Source organism: Callospermophilus lateralis, chromosome X (genome assembly GCF_048772815.1).
Source record: "Callospermophilus lateralis isolate mCalLat2 chromosome X, mCalLat2.hap1, whole genome shotgun sequence".
Lineage (NCBI taxonomy): Eukaryota > Metazoa > Chordata > Mammalia > Rodentia > Sciuridae > Callospermophilus > Callospermophilus lateralis.
Genome location: NC_135325.1, coordinates 31,956,822 through 31,973,073, shown reverse-complemented (window position 1 = coordinate 31,973,073; position 16,252 = coordinate 31,956,822). Strand labels below are relative to the sequence as shown.

The window sequence follows — 16,252 nt, the reverse complement described above, 5'->3', positions numbered from 1 at the left end:
GAAAATGGAGAAGATTGATGCAGTATGTTTGTGTCTTGTTTTGTCTTGAAATGTTGTATTGTCTTTGTGACGAAAATATGGAAGGGGTGTTAAGTAAATTACTAAGGGAGGAAGGCACCCCAGTGGAACCAAGAGCAATTAGGGCATGTGTTGATAAAAGCCCAGGAACTCTAGTCAGAAAGAAAAAGAAAGTTCAGAAGAAGAAGGATTATCAGAAAAAAAGTTGCAGCAAAAGGCTATTACTGAATACTTTTCGATACTGGAGGGTGCCTGAATCAGCGCAATGGTGGCTGCCACGTGCAGGAGCCAGTCACAGCGCAGCAAGGAATTTCCAAGGGGCAGCCGGCTCTTCCCTGCCCCCCGCCCGGGGAGCGAGATACCACTGCCGATAGCCCAAATCCAAACCTGACCCAGAGGCACAGTCTTGCAAGCTTTTGCTCCCTGTGCCCGGTGGCAATTTGAGTCCTGGACGCTCCCCGCCGTCTGGGGCTGCCCGAGGACGCTGCAGCTGGGCAGAGGACGCACATGGCGTCCCTGAAGTTTGATCATTTCCAAGGCCAGTAGCTACAATGTTTCTCCCATACCTGGAGGCTGATAAGCAATAAGCACTATTAAGCCTTGTTTCAAATGTAAAAAACCTTGAGATGATGTACTAAATTGTTCAGAAGGTTGTTTTCTTAGTGCCTGCTGGAATACTACAGGATTTTCTTTAGCATCATTGCTGGAGTTCCTGCCTTCATCCCAGTGCTGGTGACAACGAGGGTGGAAGAATTTCCAGTGTTGCTGAGAACCAGACGAGACTTCGGATCAAGCTAGCTGCCTGCAGAACTTACCTGGACTGTGATTTACCTAGACTGTGAGTTAATCTATTGAGACACTGCTTTACCTGGACTGAGACAACAAACTGTAATCTACAACAAATTTTAACTCAGTATCTTGGCTAACGGTGTCATTGCTGGTATAATTTTTCCAAGGGCTTCTTGCATGGAGCCATCAATTGGCTTGGTATTGTGGCATTTTGTATGCTCCCTTTCTGTTTGTAGCGGGTTATTTATGGTGTTTCTGTAAAATCCACTATGGCTGTTATTTAAATTAAACAAAAGGGGGAAATGTTAGAGTCTGTAAACAAGTCAGGATGGTGCCTGGCATTTTGCCAGAGAAATGTTAGGGTCTGTAAATAAGTCTGCATGGCGCCTGGCAAAATGCCAGAGGGAGTGGTTTGTGAAGTAAGGCCAGTGAGCCATTAAGTGTGGAGATTCCTTATTGGTTGACTGCTGTATCTATTTTATGCTAATTAAGATAAGCTGTGTGGGCTGGGGATGTGGCTCAAGCGGTAGCGCGCTCGCCTGACATGCGTGCGGCCCGGGTTCGATCCTCAGTACCACATACAGACAAAGATGTTGTGCCCGCCGATAACTAAAAAATAAATATTAAAATTCTCTCTCTCTATCTCTCTCTACCTCTCTCTCTCTCTTTAAAAAAAAAAAAGATAAGCTGTGTGGAATGTATAAATACCACTCCTGTCCTACAATAAATGGCTCCCTCTCCTGCTGTATCAATCTACACAAGTTGTTCGTCACCCCCCAGCACTTTCAGATATAAAAAAGTCCAGGAAAATCTAAAGTTCTGGTTCTCAACAGGTAAGATACCACTCATTGCAAGGGAGGTAGATATATGGAAATTCTTGGGATATTTTTGGTTGCTGCCCTGACTGGGTGTGACATTCAATGGCATTGGGTAGACAAAGGCCACAAATACCAGGTCAGTAAGAGAACACTTGTTTCTGGTAGCAAATGATTTTTTAATGTCTTTTTGGACACTTATGTATACATAAAACATATAAATACAAATTATTTTTGCCTTGGTTTACTACACACTAAATTTTCCAAAATTGAGAACACTGGATATATCAAAGAATAACTGCACACTGTTTTTGCTCAGAACTTTGCCAAGTGTTGCTCACCATTTCAGAAAACCATTTCACTAACAGATACAATATTCGTATCATATAAATAACCAATATGACTATCAAATTACTCATTAGTAGGTGTTGTTGTTGTGGCAATTCTATGTGTATAGGAATACACTTAATCCTTATTCAAATGGTTAAATAGAAGGAAAAGGACTTGATAACTCATTTGAATACTGTTCTTTATAACTAGCTGCATGCATTTGATTAATTATGTTATCTAGTGTGATCATGCCAAAGCATTTATATATGGTTATTATTTTTATTATAAATCTATTTTATTTCTTTTTGATATTGCAGTTAGAGCATTGCATTTTTTATCTTGAAATTTTGTGTGTAGGTAGGTGGTCTTATCTATAAATTCCATTTCACAATTTTAAGAAGGAATGTTATGAAATATTTATCACAAAAACAGTCTGGTATGATTGAGGTCTATCTCAGATTTTCAAGAAATTTTACTATACTGCAACCCCTCAGTGGAAAAACAGCTCACTTCCGCAGCAGACTTTCTTTTTGCTTTGTTCTCAGAGAAGTTTGCAAGTCCAATTTCAGTCCATTTCCTGCAGCTCCCAAATCCCAGAAAGCACTGCTGTCCACGTGGCTTCTTTAAACCACTCTAACTTTTAAGTAAAGAAAGAGGAAAAAGATGGGAAACATTGCAGTGTTCAATGACTGTCTCTCTAAAGAAATATTTCCTATTAATTTAACAATTTCTCCTCATCAATCATGTATGCCCTGTGTATGTAATGGGCCATGTAGAGCAAACCAGCTTTTGCAACCTCTTCTGCAAATCTTCCATAGATTATCTGGCACCTTGTTTTAGAATTTGACACAGTTTAGGGATCACTGTCACAACCCTGAGGCAGGCAAGAACACAACATTCAAGAGGATGAGGATTGCACTATGAGTATGAGTATTGGGTGAGAATGTCATTCTTTAACTGTTGAATGTGTTGTTGCTCAAATGTTATTATTATTTTTTCAATATTTATTTTTTAGTTATAGGTGGACACAATATCTTTATTTTATTTTTATGTGGTGCTGAGGATCGAACCCAATACCTCACGCATGACAGGCGAGTGCTCTACCTCTGAGCCACAATCCCCCCAGCCCTCAAATGTTATTATTAATAACATGCCTAGCATATTTGATACCCAGAGTATATAATTTTTTGACATCTCCTCTATATTACATAATTATTTTTACTAACAATATAGTAATAATCATTAGCATATTGATTCACTAATTAGTTTCAAAAGAACAAAGTTCAATTAAAATATTATTCAAATTCATGAATTTTATGTATGAACTTAAATTTGTATTTACCAATGAAAGTATTACACTCTTGTAATTTTCACTATTTTATTTATTTATATTTTGTGGTGCTGAGAATTGAACCCAGGACCTCACACATGCTAGGCAAATGCTTTACAACCTCAGTCCTGATTGTGGTGTGATTTGTGACAATCACACCACAATCAGGTATGATCTAATTGTATAGAACTAGACACATACACACACACACACACACACACACACAGAAAGAGTGAATAAAAATGGTCAGATAGCACTGATGTACATTCTCAGTCCTATTTTACTATTTTAAACACAAATGAAGACTCTAAGTGGTATGCATTATGACAAAACTAAAGTAACTAAGTAGTTTTTGCCTTTATAATCACTCTGTCTTTATAGTTATGTTTATTTTTAATATACTACATATGTGCAACAATATGTAGTAACACAGGGATTGGAAACACAAACTATAGTCCAAAGGAGCTCAAACAATGTTGTACCATTATATATATACTCCCTAAATGAATGTGGGAAGCTGCATACTTATGCCAAGGGTGAATTATTTAATTAAGAGTTCTCCAAATTAATTTGCATGCATAATAAAAAGGTTATTAAAGGATAAGAAATTACAACGCAAATTTTTAATTTTTTAACAGAGAAATTAATACACAAGCAGTGATATGTCCATACAATGGACTACTACTACTTGGCAACAAACTAGTCCATGATGCATGGAATTGGAGATTATCATGCTAAGTGAAATAAGCCAGTCCCCCAAATCCAATGATCACATGTTCTGTCTGATATACAGATGCTAACACATAATAAGTGGGGGAATAGAAGTTCAGAAGTTCATTGGATTAGAGAAAGGGGAATGAAGAGAAGGGAGATGGGATGGGAAAGACAGTAGAATGAATCAGATATAACTTTCCAATGCTTATATATGAATATGCAACCAGTATAACTCCACATCATGTACAACCACAAGAAAGGTATCAAAATTATAATGGGTTGCACCCCATGTATGTATAATATGTCAAAATACATCTATTTTCATGTATATCTAAAAACAACAACCACAAAAACTATTCCATGATGCAACTTGATCCATGATATAACTTGTATGGATCTCAAGAACACTGAGCTGGATGAAAAATATAATATCAAAATATTATATACTGGGTGGATGGAGGGAGGAGGATCACAAGATCAAGGTCACGCTGAGCAACTTAACAAGACCCTGTCTCAAAATAAAATTTAAAAGGTCTAGGGGTGTGGTTTACTGATAGAACACTTGCCCAGCATGTGTGAGGCCCTGGGTTCCATATCCAGCCCTGCAAAAACACACACACATAAATGTATATAATAATAATAATAATAATAATAATATATCAGGGGCATTGTAAGCTCAAGGCCCACCTGAGCAACTTAGGCCCTAATCAACTTACTGAGACTATCTCAAAATAAAAAAATATAAAGGGCTAGGGGCTAGGGATGTAGCTCAAGGGTAACACATCCCTGGGTTAAAGTTCTAGTACCAAAAAAAGGACACACACACACACACACACACACTTACACACACACTTATACAGTGGTTCTACTTCTATAACATTGAAATTACAAAGTTACAGAGATAGAGAACAAAGAAATAGCTGCCAGGGGTTAGGAATGAAGGGTGTAGTTGAAGATACAGCTACAAGGTATAGAATAAGGGAGATATTTGTGGCAATGGAATACTACTGTATCCTGCTTATGGTATGATTATCACAAATCCACATTTGTGATAAAATTGCATGGAACTATATACATGCACTTACATACTCAGAGGAAAAAAAATGAATGAATGTAAAAATGGTGAAATTCAAGTAGTTTCTGTAATCTAATTAATAGTATTATGCCAATGTTTACATTCTGCTGTTGATATCGGACTATGATTTTGTAAGATGTTATCATTGAGGGAAACTAGGGAAAAGGTAACAGAACTCTCTGTGATATTTTTGCAAATTATTGTGAATCTATAATTATTTTAGAATAAAAAATCATGAATATGCTAACCTGATTCTTACTTATTTATTATTAAAACTCATCAAGAGGAGTGGCATCAGCAACAAGGCACACTAGGAAACTCAAGGCCATCATCCATCCCCCAATGTAAAAACTATTAACAATTAACATTAAAATAATTAAAATATTATTAATTAATAATTAAATAATTAATAATTAAAAACAAGTAACAGGGGCTGGGGATGTGGCTCAAGTGGTAGCGGACCTGCCTAGCATGCACGAGGCACTGGATTCGATCCTCAGCACCACATAAAAATAAAGATATTGTGTTCATCTAAAACTAAAAAATAAATATTAAAAAAAAACAAGTAACAGTTATAAACTGTTATATAAGTTGTTAACAAAACTTTATAGGAGCTCTGGAAAGATTAAGACAAGTCACAAATAGATATTAATGCAGTGATCTCAAAGATCCATACTTCCCTTAACATCACTGTTTGGCATGTTTCTGTTGATGTTATTAGCATTTACAACCTGTAATCTTTCTTGTGAATTGCATTAGCAAATAGAACTGTCAAAAACAAAATAAACAATAGCTTCCCATCTCTCTCAGTATAAAGGCATACAAGTCCCCTATGCCATCTGTATCCCTTTCTGCACACAGACACTGCATACACATACACACCTGCTACATCTCTTCTACTTCAATTCCCTCCCTCTGTCATTTCTCCTCCTAATACATCGCCTAATTTTTTTTCTCTTGAACATGCCAGGCATAATTGTGCCTCAGGGCCTTTGTATTGGCTATTTCCTCTGTCTATAACTCTCTTCTCCTAGACATCAAAATAGATCTTACCTTCAAGTTTTTGTTGAAAAGTTTGTGTTGCTTTCTCAAATGAGGACACCTGTCTAAAGTTACAACTCCCCTCCACCATTCCACATACACATTCTTTTTCATTTTTGTTACAAGGAATTGAACTTAGGGGCACTCGACCACTGAGCCATATCCCCAGCACTATTTTGTATTTTATTTAGAGACAGGGCTTCACTGAATTTCTTAACACTTAGCTAAGGCTGACTTTGAAGTTTTGATCCTCCTGCCTCAGCCTCCCAAACTGATGGGATTATAGGTGTGAGCCACCGTGCTCAGCCACATACACATTCTTAATCTCTTCCCTACTAAATTTATCTACAGAGCATGTATCTACCAATAAACTATTTAGCTCCTCCCACTGAAACATAAGCTACATGATGGCAGGAATTTTTTGTGTTTTGTTTACTATTATAGCCCCAGCATGAAGAATAGCACCTAACAAAATAAGGCACTCTCGTTGAGAGTGTGTTGAATGAATGAATACATAGGAAAGGAAAAAGAAAACTTCTAAGAATATTTCAGTTTCAAGAAGATACAGCCAAATAGTGGCCAATACGTGAACTTTTTCTTACTCTTATTATTCTTGCTTCCTTTGATGGATAGATAGAGAAGAATAAACAAAGCATTTGTTAGAGCACTTAGAAAAATTTTGAAATACTTCTATATACAATGTCATTCAACTGAATTGTTGGACTACATTTCTGAAGAAGAGGTCTGCAATCCTATATTTGTATTTTTTCACTTAAGTTAAATTGTCTACAGAAAACAACCCATCTACTTATCGGATACCTCTTCAAGTTATTTTAAGAAGTCTGGTTTCCGAACTGCTCTCTGTTTAGGCCTGCCCCTATGCCTTTACCTCATGCTGTTATCTTTAGCAGAAAGACATTCCTTATTTAATTTCTAAATGTCATTAATTCTTCAAGGCCCAGTATTGGTGATAGAGTGGGGAAGCAATATATTAATAATTAATGAATTCTTCTATTCTTCAGTTACAAACTTCACATGTATAATCCTGCTTCTTGCAATGTGAATTTTTATAAATAGTATTCACTGGGAAGGAAGTACTTTGTCAGCTCTGTTTTCCTATGACCCAGTGGTTCCACCATGGACCATTCCTAGCATATGTTTGGTATTTCATTGGTACTTGATACTTGAAAAAATGAGTGATTCTGAATCTCCATGTAGTCAGAACTGAGCTCAGTTGTGCCTTGAACCAAACAAAATAAGGAATCAGCCCACATTTGAGTTGATACACTGAGTTAGGGAACCAGCAACATTTCATGACAGATCATGTTTTTATATTTCCACATACTCTCAAGAAACTGCCTCCTAATTGTCTCCAGTACTACCTCACAGATGCATATATCTGTGCACAATGGTCTTGCTTTATGCAGACCCCCTTTATAAGTACCCCATAGCAATATTGTCTACTTCATAATTCAGTGTATAGAGAGCTATGACTATAAATGTTAATTCAGCATATGATGACTTGATGACTCATTTTATTGGGGGACCTTGTATCTCTGAAGTTTTTAATCATCATAATCAAAACATTTCCTCTTTTTTTCCATGAAGTAAAACACCTATTCAGAGAATAAACTAGAGTAAAAATTCTAGACTCCAAAAACCAACATATGAAGACAACATCTGGCTCTGAAATCTGAAGATAAAGCATTCAGGAACTGTCCTCAGAGCTTCTATTTTCTTTTCTTTTTTTATTATTTGTTCTAATTATTTATACATGACAGCAGAATGCATTTTGACTCATTGCACGTAAATGGAGCGCAACTTTTCCTTTCTCTGGTTGTACATGATGTGGAGTCACATCATTCATGCAATTGTACATGTACATAGAGTAAAAATGTCCATCTCATTCTACCATCTTTCCTACTCCCATACTCCATCCTTTCACCCCACTCTCCTCTGCCCAATCCAAAGTTCCTCCATTCATCACTTGCACCCCCATTATTTACATGTGGTTCTGAGAATTGAACCCAGTACCTTACACATGCTAGGCAAGTGCTCTATCACTGAGCCACAGCTCTAGCTCCTTGGGCCTACTTTTTCTTCTATTAGGCATGGAGTCTCTGGTCTAATTTGTAGGTTCTCCATCCACTTTGAGTTGAATTTTGTGCAGGGTGAGGAATAGGGATTTAATTTTATTTTGTTACATATGGATTTCCAGTTTTCCCAGCACCATTTGTTGAAGAGGCTATCTTTTCTCCAATGTATGTTTATGGCGACTTTGTCTAGTATGAGATAACTGTATTTAAGTGGGTTTGTCTCTGTGTCTTTTATTCTGTACCATTGGTCTACATGTCTATTTTGGTGCCAATACTATGCCATTTTTGTTACAATTAGAGCCTCTCTTTTCATATAAAATGTAGACATTGTCAACAAAATTCATGTCACTATTGTGCACAGAGACAATCATGTTTTGAAGGTGCTGAAAGTATAGAAGACACAAATGTAGTATATCCTGTATATTTTGTCTTTTTCAGGTTCCAGCTACAACATGTGGTCAAGTTCTCCATGTAAGAAGGAATATTTCTCTCCAGGGTTTGCATTCATTTTTCATGTGAATATTTGGATGGTGTCAGTATCCCACCCACATGCCACTAATGTGATCAATTTTAGGCCAACTCTTTTCCTTTACTTTCAATTGAAATGCAAAGCATGCTCAAATACCAAATAATGTAAGTTCTCTCTCCTCTCTCTCTCTCTCTCTCTCTCTCTCTCTCTCACACACACACACACACACACACACACAATTTATACAACATTTTGTAATAGAACTCACATTCCATTTCAGAATCTTTTTATGATCGTGCCATTATGTAAACACTGAAAATTGATGGATATTTTGTGTTAAAATGGCTCAAATATCAATTCCATTACAATTGGTTTCTTTACCAAACCATTGCAGGTAAATTTTTCATGAAAGTTTACATAATTTTCTTTAGGAAATATGTATAGAACTTGGAAGTAGCCTAAAATTCTGATCAAGAATGAAATAATCATGTTTCAGGTTAATTTTTACAACCAGCAAAATTAAGTTTCAGATTTGGAGATGAAATAAAAACCTTCCATGATAAACAAAAATTAAAAGAATTCATAAATAGAAAGCCTGCACTACACAACATTCTCAACAAAATATTCCATGAAGATGAAGTGGAAAAAAAAAGTACAAACCAACAAAGGGAGGAACTACACTACAAGACTAGTCATTCAAAGGAGATACTAAATCAAATTAAAAACAGAAATAAATCAAAATGACAAGGAATACAAATCATATCTCAATAGTAACCTTGACCATTAACAGCCTAAACTCATCAATCAAAAGACACAGACTGGCAGATTAGATTGAAAAACAAGACCCAACAATATGCTGTCTCCAAGAGACTCACCTCATAGGCAAAAACATCCACAGACAAAAGGTAAAAGAATGGGAAAAAAACTAATCACTCATATGGATTGTGTAAACAAGCAGGGGTTTCCATCCTCATTTCAGATAAAGTGGACTTCATGTCAAACTTAATCAGAAGGGACAAAAAAGCACATTTCATACTATTCAAGGGAATTATATATCAGTAAGACATAACAATTGTAAATATTTATGCCCCAAACAATGGAGTATCTATGTACATCAAACAAACCCTTTTCAATTTTAAGAATCAAATAAACCACAATACAATAATACTGGTTGACTTTAACACACCTCTCTCACCACTGCATAGATCTTCCAAACAAAAATGAAATAAAGAAACTATAGAACTAAATAATAAATCAATAATTTAGATTTAACAGACATATATAGAATATTTCATCTATTAATAAGCAAATACATTTTCTTCTCAGCAGCACATGGATCTTCCTCTAAAACAGACTGTATCTTATGCCACAAAGCAACTCTTAGTAAATATTTAAAAAACCAGAGATAATACCCTCATTCTATCAGATCATAATGGAATAAAATTAGAAATCAATGATAAAATAAAAAAAATAGAAACTACTCTAACACAAGTAGGCTAAATAATACATTATTGAATGATGAATGGATAGTAGAAGAAATCAAGGATGAAATAAAATAAATACTTAGAGATAAATGAGAACACCGATATGACATATCAAAATCTCTGGGACACTATGAAGGCAGCACAAAGAGCAAAGTTTATTGCGTTGAGCTCATTTATTAAAAGAATAAAAAGTCAACAAGTAAATGACCTGACATTACATCTCAAAGCCCTGGAAAAATAAGAAAAATCAACACCAGAAACAGTAGAAGACAGAAAATAATTAAAATCAAGCTGAAAACAATGAAATTGAAACAAAAGAAACAATTGGAAAAACTGTCAAAACAAAAAGTGGGTTCTTTGAAAAAAATAAATACAATTGATAAACCCTTAGCCATACTAATGAAGAGAAAGAGAAAACTAAAATTACTAAAACTTGTGATAAAAAAGGAAATATCACATTGAATACTACTGAAATACAGAAGAAAATGAGAAACTATTTTGAAAATTCATACTCCAATAAAATAGAGAATCTTAAAAGACATCAACAAATTTCTACAGACATATGACCTACCCAAACTGAATCAGGAGGACATACACAATTTAAACAGTACAATTTCAAACAAAGAAATAGAAGATGCCATCAAAATCTTACCAATCAACAAAAGCCCAGGACCAGGTGGATTCTCAGCTGAGTTCTATAAGACATTCAAACAAAAATTAACACCAATATTCCTCAAATTATTCCATGAAATAGAAAAGGAGGAAACCCTTCCAAACTCATTCTTTGAGGCTAATATCACCCTGATACCAAAACCAGACAAAGACACATCAAGGAAGGAAAACCTCAGATAATTATTCCTGATGAACATAGATGCAAAAATTATCAATAAAATTCTGGCAAATTGGGTGGGGGTCATAGCTCAGAGGTAGAGTGCTCGCCTACCATGTGTGAGGCACTGGGTTCAATCCTCAGCATGATATAAAAATAAAATAAAGATATTGTGTTTGCCTACAACTAAAAAATAACTTTATTTTTTTTTTTAATTCTGGCAAATCACAAACAAAAACACCACGACCAAGTGGGGTTCATCCCAGGGATGCAGTTTTGGTTCAACATATGGAAATCAATAAACATAATTCATCATATCAATAGACTTAGAAACAAGAATCATATGATCATCTCAATAGATGCAGAGAAAGCATTTCACAAAATACAACACCTCTTCATGTTCAAAACACTAGAAAAACTAGGGATAGTAGGAACATACCTCAGCAGCATAAAAAGCTATCTATGCTAAACCCAAGGCCTACATAATTCTAAACAGAGAAAAATTGAAAGCATTCTCTCTAAAAATTGGAACAAGACAAGGATGCCCTCTTTTACCACTTTTATTCAACATCATCCTCGAAACTCCAGCCAGAGCACTAAGACAGAAGAAAGAAATTAAAGAGATACAAATAGATAAAGAAGAACTCAAACTATCACTATTTGCCAATGATATGATTCTATATATAGAAGATCCAAAAAATTCCACCAGAAAATTTCTAGAACTAATAAATGAATTCAGCAAAGTAGCAGGATATAAAATCAACACCCATAAATCAAATATGTTCCTATACATCAGCAATGAATCCACTGCAAGAGAAATTAAGAAAACTACCCCATTCACAATAGCCTCAAAAAACATAAAATACTTGGAAATCAATCTAACAAAAGAGGTGAAAGACCTCTACAAAAAAACTATAGAACATTAAAGAAAGAAATTGAAGAAGACCTTAGAAGATGGAAAGACCTCCCATGCTCCTGGATAGGTAAAATTAATATTGCCCAAATGGCCAGACTACCAAAAGTTTTATATAGACTTTATGCAATTCCTATTAAAATTCCAATGACATTCTTTATAGAACCAGAAAAAGCAGTCATGAAATTCTTTTGGAAAAATTAGAGAACCAGAATAGCCAAAGCAATCCTTAGCAAGAAAAGTGAAGCAGGAGGCATCACAATACCAGACCTTAAACTATACTACAGAGCTATAGTAACAAAAACAGCATGGTATTGGCACCAAAACAGACATGTAGACTAGTGGTACAGAATAAAAGACAGAAATAAACCCACACAAATACAGTTATCTCATACTAGACAAAAGTGCCAAAAACATTCACTCGAGAAAAGATAGCCTATTCAACAAATGGTGCTGGGCAAAACGGAAAGCCACATATAACAAAGTGAAATTAAATCTCTATCTCTCAGCCTGCATGAAACTCAACTCAAAGTGGGTCAAAGACTTAGGCATTAGAACAGAGAACTTGTGCCTAATAGGAAAAAAAAAATAGGCCTAAATCTTCACCATGTCAGCCTAGGATCTGATTTCCTTAACAAGACCCCTAAAGTGCAAGAAGTAAAATTAAGAATCAATAAATGGGATGGTTTCAAACTAAAAAGCTTCTTCACAGCAAAGGAAACAATCAATAACATGAAGAGAGAGCCTACAGAATGGGAAAAAATCTTTACCACATGCACCTCAGGTAAAGCATTAATCTCCAGGATATATAAATAATTCAAAAAGAACCAAAAAACACAAATGATCCAATCAAAAAATGTGCAAAGGAACTGAACAGATACTTCACATAAAAAATAGTCAATCAATAAATATATGAAAAAATGTTCTACATCTCTAGCAATTAGAGAAATACAAACCAAAACTACTTCAAGATTTGTCTCACTCCAGTCAGAATGTCAATTATCAAGAATACAGGCAACAATAAGTGTTGGCAAGGATGTGGGGGAAAAGGTATACACATACATTGCTGGTGGGACTGCAAATTGGTGTAATCACTTTGGAAAGCAGTATGGAGATTTCTCAGAAAACTTGGAGTGGAACCACCATTTGACCCAGCTATCCCACTCCTCAGTTTATACCCAAAGGACTTAAAATCAGCATACTACAATGTTAGGGCCAGACGATATTTATAGTGGGGAGGGACATTAGGGAAGAATAGAGGTACTTTAGATTAGGTAGAGGAGAGTGAATAGAAGGGAGGGGGTATGTGGATAGGTAGGATAATCGAATGAAACAGACATTATTATCTTATGTTCACATATGACTACATGACTGATGTGATTCTATAATATGTACAATCAGGAAAATGAGAATTATACTCCATTTTATGTATGATATATCAAAGTTCAGAAATGCATTCTACTGTCATGTACAACTAATTAAAACAAATAAAAAATTTATAAAATAAGAAAACATTGTGTGTAAATACAATTATTTGTATCTGTTCACATTTTCAAAGTTGATTTTTAATTGTTTCTTTTCAGTGAAAATGTCTAAAAGAATAATAATATGGTTTATCAAATTTGGCTTCAAAAATAAAGATTTTCATTGACAAAGATGTACTGGCTTACAGCTGGGATACCAAAACAAGCAAATAAAAACTACAAAGAAGGTATATTCCTGCTTCTTCCCTCTGAACCTCTGCCTGGTGAAGAGAGGGCCATAGTTCTCCAAGTCACCAGGGTGAGCAGCTGCGGACTGGGAACAAATGTAGCTTTCCTCATGTGTGCCCTCTGGCTTTTTCTCCACCTGCAGGATGGGAGAGGGCTTACCAAGAGAGGGCCAAGCAGGGCTCCTTGCCTAAGTAGGGGAGTTTGGAGGATGTAGGAACAAAGAAGAACACAGAAATTTAGGCCTGGATATTAGGCCAAGACCAGTATGGTAGGGCTCAAAGTGGATGCCTAAGACCACTGCAGTAGCCTCTGAGCCTGGGCTGAGGTCAAGAACAGCTCTTGAAGACATTGGTGATGAAGTTGGTAAACCACTACAGGTCTTTGAAAAAGGGAGCAAAAACATTAACTACTGGAAAAGTTATAGCTAAAAACTACCCAGACCTCTGGAAAAGGCACCTGTGTTTGTGCCAGAGCCAGAGCTAGAACCAGGGCAGAATCTGAACCTGAGTCTAAGGAAGAAAAACCTTCATCTGAACCTATTTTGATTGATACTCCCTCTCCAAGCCCAATGTAAACATCTGGTCGTGCCTCTGAAGAAGATCAGGATCAGGTTTTCTTTGATGTGAATTCTTTTTTTTTTTTTAAATATATATTTTTAGTTGAAGAGAGATATGATATCTTTATTTTTTTTTTATGTGGTGCTGAGGATCAAACCCACTGTCTCACATGTGCTGGCAAGTGCTCTACCACTGAGCCACCACCACAGGCCATCTCTGATATAATTCTTGCAGTGAATGATGTGGATGCAGAATATGGAGCTGAAGCCAGGGGCAGTGGTACATGCCTGTAATCCCAGAAGCTTGGGAGGTTGAGGCAGAAGGATTGCAAGTTCAAAGGCAGGCTCACTTAGCAAGGCCCTAAGCAATAGTGAGATCCTGTCTCTAAATAAAATATTATAAGGGCTGGGGATGTAGATCAGTGGTTAAGAACCCCTGGGTCCAATCCTTGGTACAAAATAAAATAAAATAAAGATGGAGTTGCTCAAAACCTTTGCAGAAAATATATATGTTTACTTCAGACAACTTAAAGAGGAGCAATCAGTGAGACCAGAATACCTACTGGGTAGGGAAGTTTCTGATAGCATGAGTGCCATCCTAGTTGACTGACTAGTACAGATTCAAATGATATTAAGGTTGCTGCAGGACACCACATATATAACTATTTCCATTATTGATTGGTTCATGTAGAATGCTCCAGAACATTCAAAGCTGGTTGGTGTCACTGCCATGTTTAGCACAAATAAATATGAAGAAATGGATGACTTTGCTTTTGTGAACAACACCACTTACACTAAGCACCAAATTATTCAGGTGGAAATAAAGATTCTAAGAGTTTTAAACTTTGCTCTGGATTACCCTCTACCCCTGTATTCCCTTCACTTCCTTTGTAGAGCATCTAAGATCAGAGAGATTGATGTTGAGCACTATATTTTGGCCAAATGCCTGATGTATATATGTTGGACTAAGATATCCTGCACTTTCCTCCTTCTCAAATTATGGCAGGAAAGTCTTGATTAGCACTGAAAATTCTTGATAATGATGAATGGATACCAACTCTACAATATCACCTGTCATACAATGAAGAGTCCCTTCTTCCTGTTCTACAGCACCTAGCAAGAACTGGTCATGGTGAATCGTGGGTTTACAAAGCACATGATTATCAAGAATCGAGTATGCTGCATCAAAGCATGCAAAAATCAGCACTCAATCACAGCTGAATTCTACACTAGTTCATGATTTAACTAAGGCTGTAGGAAAGGTATAACTTGAAAACTTGAGTTTTAGTACTATATCTGCAAATAAAAATTGGCATCATGTGCCACCTGTACATATCATTCTGCATTTAAATACTTGTTTGTTTTTTATTATTTTATTTAATTAGGATACTGAGCCACATCACCAGACCTTTTTTTTTTTTTTTTTGCTAAGTTGCTTAGGGCCTTGATAAGTTGCTGAGGGCCTTGGTAAGTTGCTGAGGCTGGTCTCAAACTTGTGATTCTCCTGACTCAGCCTTCTGAGCTGCTGAGATTACAGGCATGTACCACTGTGCCCAGCATGTTTATATACGTGTTAATAAATGTTGTACTTCTATTTTGAATAGCTTAACTGCTTTTAATGTGGTTACTTCCTATTTTATGTTAACATGAGATTGTCTTAAAAGGATGATGTGGGATATTTTTTAAAACTTTTTTCAGTTTACCAGGGAATCCAATTAATATATATACTTATTCTTTATATATTTATATAATTGTTTCTTGTTTTACTTACCTGGCATTTACTTTTAATATAAAATTATTACTTCCATTGAGACATTCTACATATTAATCAAGTCACCTTGGAGAATCTTCTGCCTAGTTCTATTTTAAAGTAAAAGACCACCATTGCATCCCTTAAAAAAGTACAAATAGTAACTTTTTAAGTACTAAGAAAATTATTTTTTATTATAAGGTAAATTGTCAAAACCAATAAAAAGTGCGAACAATGAAAATCTTGGGATAAGAAACTGAAATTTTGCTTCTCCATAAAAGCAATGACACAACTGACAAAAGTTATTAAAATAATTTTTTGCAGTACTTTG

General features: G+C 35.7%; 1 pseudogene; it reads left to right on the top strand.

Annotated features, from left to right (window-relative positions):
* The first annotated feature begins 13,899 nt into the window (after positions 1-13,899).
* On the top strand, positions 13,900-15,439 carry LOC143639392 (G2/mitotic-specific cyclin-B1 pseudogene; annotated as a pseudogene).
* The last annotated feature ends 813 nt before the right edge of the window (positions 15,440-16,252 follow it).